The 6,716-nt window shown below is 32.1% G+C and overlaps 1 long non-coding RNA gene across 1 annotated transcript; it reads right to left on the bottom strand.

The window, feature by feature from the left end:
- Positions 1 to 5,380: 5,380 nt before the first annotated feature.
- LOC136222908 (uncharacterized) lies at positions 5,381 to 6,029 on the bottom strand. Its single transcript, XR_010685738.1, has 3 exons — positions 5,904 to 6,029; positions 5,713 to 5,824; positions 5,381 to 5,542 (listed from the first exon to the last, which is right to left on the bottom strand). It is a non-coding gene; the product is annotated as an uncharacterized lncRNA (long non-coding RNA).
- Positions 6,030 to 6,716: the final 687 nt, after the last annotated feature.

Here is a 6,716-nt window from a genome sequence, read left to right as displayed (position 1 = left end):
ACATGACAGGCCCTTAACATCATCAATGTTGTTTTAGTCTTCGCTTGATAATGATCAAGGTCTCACTGATACTGAAGCAAGCACCTCTTCACAGCCTTCACAACCTCCTGATCCTCTTCATAGTGCTCAAAATGATGATTATTCAGCAGAAAATACACCACAAATTCCTTCATCAGCAATTACCATAACTGACTCACCGACAACTAATCACAATATGCCAATTGTTGAAAATGAAATTCTAGCAAGAAGATCTACCAGGGTCACTCAAAAACCTTCGTGGTTACAAGATTTTGTTGTCAATCAAGTGATTCATTATGACAATATTATTCAATACAACGATCATTATCAAGCTTCTTTGGTCTCTATGAGTAAAGAGCATGAACCAAGAAGTTATAAAGAAGCAAAAGGACAACCTCAATGGGAGAAAGCTATGGCAGAAGAGATTGCAGCCTTGGAGAAAAACAAAACATGGACAATCGTGCAATTGCCGCCTGGTAAACGTACAGTTACTTCCAGGTGGATTTTTAAGATTAAATATGCTCTTAATGGATCGGTTGATCGATGCAAAGCAAGATTAGTTGCTCGAGGTTATGATCAGCAAATTGGTGTAGATTATAATGATAGCTATTCTCTTATCACTAAAATCACAACGGTAAGGGTGTTTCTTGCGGTGGCAACTACGAATGGTTGGCCAATACAGCAGATTGACATCAACAACGCGTATTTGCATGGTTCTATTGAAGAAGAACTATATATGCAGCCACTAGAGGGGTATATCAATTCTAATCGTAACCTTGTTTGCAGGCTTGATAAGTCCTGGTATGGCTTGAAGCAAGCCGGGAGACAATGGAACAAAGCTTTTTCAGAAAAGCTTTTACAGTTGGGATTTGTAAAGGCTGTTCATGATTATTGCTTGTTTACCAAACAAACTGAAGATGGGAATTTTTTGGCACTTATAGTCTATGTGGATGATGTGTTAATCACTGGCACTTCCATGATACTAATTGAAGAAGTTAAAAAAGCTTTGGATGCAAGTTTTACTATAAAGGATATGAGGAGGATAAATTTTTCCTTAGTGTTGAATTGGCCAGGTCTGATAGAGGGTTGATTATTTCACAGTCTAAATATATAAGGGATTTGATCAAGGACGCTGGTTTCAGTGAAGCTCACAGTGTTGATAATCCTTTCCCTACAGGGTTAAAGTTAGATGAAGAATCTCCTGCCTATGAAAAACTAAAGAGCTATAGAAGATTAGTTGGGAGATTGTTATATTTAGGCTTTACCAAGCCTGATATTGCTTTTGCTACATAACAATTGAGCCAGTTCATGAGTATTCCTACTTGTATCCAAATGGAGGCAGCCAAGCATGTCGTGAAATACTTGAAGGGCACTACTTACGGTGGGTTTGTATTACACAGGCAATTCTGATTTATCTCAAATGAGAGGCTATTGTGATTCAGATTGGGGTAGGTGTTCAGTTACTAGACGATCGATGACAGGCTATTGTGTGTTTGTTGGAGATTGCCTTGTGTCTTGGAAATCAAAGAAACAAGGCCAGTTAGCAAAAGTTCTGCAGAAGCATAATATAGAGCTATGTTAATTACATCTTATGAATTGAAATGGTTGACATATTTGTTGGCTGAATATCATATTGCACCCCAATTATCAATCACATTGTTTTGTGACAGTCAAGCTGCAATATATATAGCAACCAATCCTGTTTTCCACGAGAAGATGAAGCACGTGGAAATCGACTGTCATTTTGTTCGACAATATATGGAGGCAGGATTTCTATATACTCCGTATATTACTTCGGCTAATCAGCTTGCTGATTTGTTCACAAAGCCTCTTACAGGAGCTCAGATGGCTTCAGCCTTGAATCAAATGCACTTGTATCAAAGTGTTGATGTTTCATCTTCTTTTACTGCAAATGGAAATAAACCTAGTAACAACACAGTTGTGAAAGACAAGATGAAAAGTATTTCATCTTAAGGAGGGGTGTTAGAGAATAATAATAGTTGAGGGAGTTATATTGTAATTAGCCTTAGGGCTTTTCCTAATTGTATAAATAGCTGATATTTTATCAGCAGCACCAATTAATTAAAATTCCTTTCTTCTTCTTTTATCCGTTTCACTTATAAAAACATAAAATTCCACAATATTATTCATTGTTTCAATTTAGGAAGTTGCTTTTTCGGTGGTTATGTTTTGCTTATATGTGAGAATAATTTTTTATAAGATAAAAATGTATTTGGTTGCAATTAAAACTTAATTGTGTATTTTTAATACTTTGTTTTCTAAATAAAACATACCACATACCTTTATTTGTAAACTACATGCCTTTATTTGCAAATTGGACAAACCACAAGCATTTTTTTCATACTTTCCCCTTTATACTAAGCAGTATAATCTATGTATTTATATTTATATTTGCCTTGCCTTCGTCGTCAAATGGTCTATATCTTTTTTTAAAAATTTATATTTATTGAAGGCCTAATACACAAATAACCCCCTAAACTTGTCCAAATGTTGCAACTGTCCCCCTCAACTTTCAATTGTAACAACTTACCCCTTAAACTTGTTCAATTGTAAAACATAACCCCAAATTGGGAAAATTTTTTAGCCCGTACTTGAAGCAACAGTAAAAGCATTTCCTCGAATTCGTATCACGCCAAAGATCTTATTATCACACTCCACGAGCATTGCAGATTTTGCATTTCACGCGTTTCTTCAACTGCAGTCCATGTCAACAAGTTGGAGTTATATTTTACAATTGGACAAGTTTAAGGGGTAAATTGTTATAATTAGACAAGTTCGAGGGGTAAGTTGTTACAATTGAAAGTTGGAAGGGGCAGTTGCAACATTTGAACAAGTTCAGGGGGTTATTTGTGTATTAAGCCTTTATTAAACGGTTCGGTTAATCGTTAACTCGGTTTTTGAACACTCTAACTTGAAACCGGTACCTATATATTTTTTTCACCATTAAGAAAACCACTGGTTCGGTTAACCACTTTTTCCGGTTTGGATCATCGGTTTTCGGTTCGGTTACCGGTTTGACCGGTTTTTTTGCCCACCCCTAAGTTCTATATAGATAATTATCAAGTTCTATTCATTTAAATTTTGAGTAGGAAATGATGTTACAGATTGCTTATAAATATGTCCAATCATTAGAAAAGAAATTTACCTTCCTCCATGTTATCTTTATAACTCAAATAAATATCAATTGTGATCCTTTTTGTCTTTTTCTTTTTCTTACCACTTTGAAGTTGCTAACTACACATAGGCGGATAAAATCCATACACAAGTCATAGTCTTACAACCATATAGCAGTTGTTGTCACCCTCAAAATATTAATTTTCATGGCATATAAATTACAAAACATGCTTAAATTATTTAGGGGCACCACAGAAAAATTATAAAAAGTGTCATATATGAATCAAATATATGATGAGAAGTCAACAAAAAAAAAAGGCTTAATACTTCTCTAGCCACATTAACTTGTCCAAATTAGTCATTTTACCCCTCCAACTCATCGAATGTCCTATTTACCCCCTTAACTCTATAAAAATGGTATTTCTCACCCCTTTAACTTGTCCAAATTTGTCATTTTACCCCTTCTCAACTCATTGAATATCCTATTTACCCCATTAACTCCATAAAAGTGACATTTCTCACCACTTATAATCCTATTTACCCTCTTAACTCCATAAAAATGGTATTTATTATCCCTTTATAGTAGTCAAAAAAGTTGGAAAGAGAAAGAACGAATAAAAAATACAAATAACAAGAACATTAATATAAACAAGTTAAATACATGATTGACTCAACTTTATTCTTTTTGTGTTATTTCTTACATGCTACTTGAGCGAGCAACAACCTTGTGCTACTTGACCGAGCAACATTTTGGACTAACTAAAATTATCAATCAACTTTTTGGTTCTAGATCGATAAATTAAATTTTCGAACAACTTTTTAGATATTTTGTTTTGTAAATAGGAAATTTTCTATCTTTAGATGAAACTAACTTTACAAAGACTTTTTTTTATATATATTGTAATTATTGAATTATTGATCTTTTAATCTTTATTACATGGTAGTTTTTTTATGATTAATTTATGTTGAGATGTTTTAATTGTGAAAAATGATGATTTAACTAAGGCATTGTTTATTACTATATATTTTTTGGTGATAAAGACATTTTTATATAATAAGGGAAATTTTAGTTATTATAAAAAAATTAATGAGAGAAATATTTATTATTGTAATTCTTATTTAATAAGTGGTGTTTTTTATTATTGTAAATAATTTCTAATAAGGGTTTTAATCATTATAAGTACTCTTTATAAAGAGGTTATTTATAAAGTGGTGAAGCTCTTAGCCTAGTGGTTGAGAACTTACCTATGCCTTGGGAGGTCATGGGTTCGAATCATATCCGGGTCTGGTGGGAATTTTTCTTTCTTCCTTAATGTAAGCGCATTGCGCAAATTTAAAAAAAAAATATAAAGAGGTTATTTATCATTATAAATATGTTTTAGTAAGGGTTATTATTATTATACATGCTTTTTAATAAGTGTTTTTTTATTATTATAAATATTTTTAATAAGGGATTTGATTATTATTCATAATATATTTTAATAAGGGTTTTTAATCATTATTATTTGTTAATAATAAGAGGCATTTTAATCATGTAAACAGGTTTTTAATAAGTGTTTTTTGTGTTATTGTAATTAGTTTTAATAAGGGGATATTTAATTATTATAAAAAGTTATTAATAATGGTATATTTTCTATTATTGTAAGTTTAATAATAAGGGGACGTATTTCCGTTATTAAAAACATTTAGCAAGGCAATGTTTAACAAGGGGCCATAAGGGGCTTTTCCACTTATTAAAAGCTTTTACTAACGGTATTTGGACTTTTAATAACGGATTTTCCCATTACTAAAAGCTTTTTTTTTTGTAGTGGATAATGTACCAAAATAGGCCTATGATTTTTGGGGAAGTATCAATTTAGGTTCCACTTACAAAATAACATAAATATAGGTTTAACGTTTAAATTTTTTTATCAATTTAGCCTTCGATAACGGATTGTAAGGGATGAAAAATACCACTTTTATGGAGTTAAGGGGGTAAATAAAACATTTTATGAGTTGGGGAGATAAATGGACTAGTTGAGGGGTGAGAAATACGACTTTTATGTAGTTAAGGGGGTAAATAGGACATTCAATAAGTTGAGGGGTAAAATAACCAATTTGGACAAATTAAGGGGGCTGGAGAAACATTAGGCAAAAAAAAACTATCAATTCTCCCAACCATAGTAACATACAAATTCAACCAATTCAGAAAAGAACATGTGTTATTAAATAATTATGTCACATTAACCAAAAAATAATAATTATGTTTACCTAACACATGAAATTGGAAGACTTACAGTTACTAATCCAAAAGATAATTAGATCAACAAATGAGCAAAATAAGAAGAGAACTTCGCACAATAATGTCAATCCATAATGAGAACCATGGCTCTAGAAATTTGCGTGCATCCTGCAGATAACGACATTGTAAGTGGACAATGGTGCTACAGAATAAGGAATTTTATTAGATGATGGGAAGAACCGTGCTAGAGAATTAAGGAAAATTAAATTGAAAGTAAATTGCCAAAGCCACCACTGATGAACGCATTCATTACAGTTTTAGAGGCAAAAAAATATTACCCATGGGTGAAGAAGAGGCAAGGACTGTGGTGCCGCCTCCACTGTGAGAAGATCAGTTTTCAGATTTCTTTGTCTTGAATTCAAATTCCTTTAAGAAATTTTCTTCCAATTCCTAATAAAAAAGATTCAATTTTTGAATAAAAAAACAGAGATAAATTTACAACCCAGAAAGTGAAAAAACAGAAGCTTACCAACATAGGATTATCTGCCAATAAAACGTGTAATCTGAATAGATAAAGAATGGGTAGATTGAGAATGTGGGTAATTATTTCGGAACCCTTTATCACCATGTTATGCAAAGTTAAGGAGAAAAGTTGTGAAGAAGAAGAAGAGTTACAGTATTTTAAGAAAATGCCACGTCGGCCATAGATATCTTCAAGAGAGATGACACATCAGTACTATTAACTACAAATTTAGCATATAGTATAGATTCCTTTTATATTTAAGCAAATAATATGTGGCAAGTTTGACTAGTCTTTTAGCTTTTTTTTAGCTTATATGGTCAATTGGTTATTAAGCTTTAAAATAGGTCAATAAAATTAGGCATAGTAGATTGACTCTCTCAACTTTGCAAGTGTCTAACCAGTTTTCAAAACTTGTTTATTTCGTATCACCAGCTCCCTAAAATTGTCCATAAAAATTTATTAGCTTCCCTGAACTTTGCAAATGCCTCACCAGTTCCCTAAATTTGCTTATTTTGTAACAACTAAATACGAAAACTTATTAAACCTAAATTCTAAAAATACATCTTCATCTATTTGTGAGGTAATTTTTTCTTCCCCTGCCTTTCAACCTATTATAAGAGTTAGTGTTGTAAGATTGAGATCGAAATAAGATAGTATATCCAATTCGTACATAAGATAGTATATTTTTTTTCCACATCCCAACATATGTTTGTGATTTGTTACGGATAAAATAATGCACGTGTGAAGTGTAGATGACAAGATTCATGACCGAGAAGATAATTTGATGAATTATTTCTCAAATTAACCCAATTTATCAAT

This window comes from Euphorbia lathyris, chromosome 3 (assembly GCF_963576675.1).
Source record: "Euphorbia lathyris chromosome 3, ddEupLath1.1, whole genome shotgun sequence".
In the NCBI taxonomy this organism is placed as follows: Eukaryota; Viridiplantae; Streptophyta; class Magnoliopsida; order Malpighiales; family Euphorbiaceae; genus Euphorbia; species Euphorbia lathyris.
Note: the sequence above shows the minus strand (reverse complement) of the source record. Positions and strands in the feature narration are given on the sequence as shown.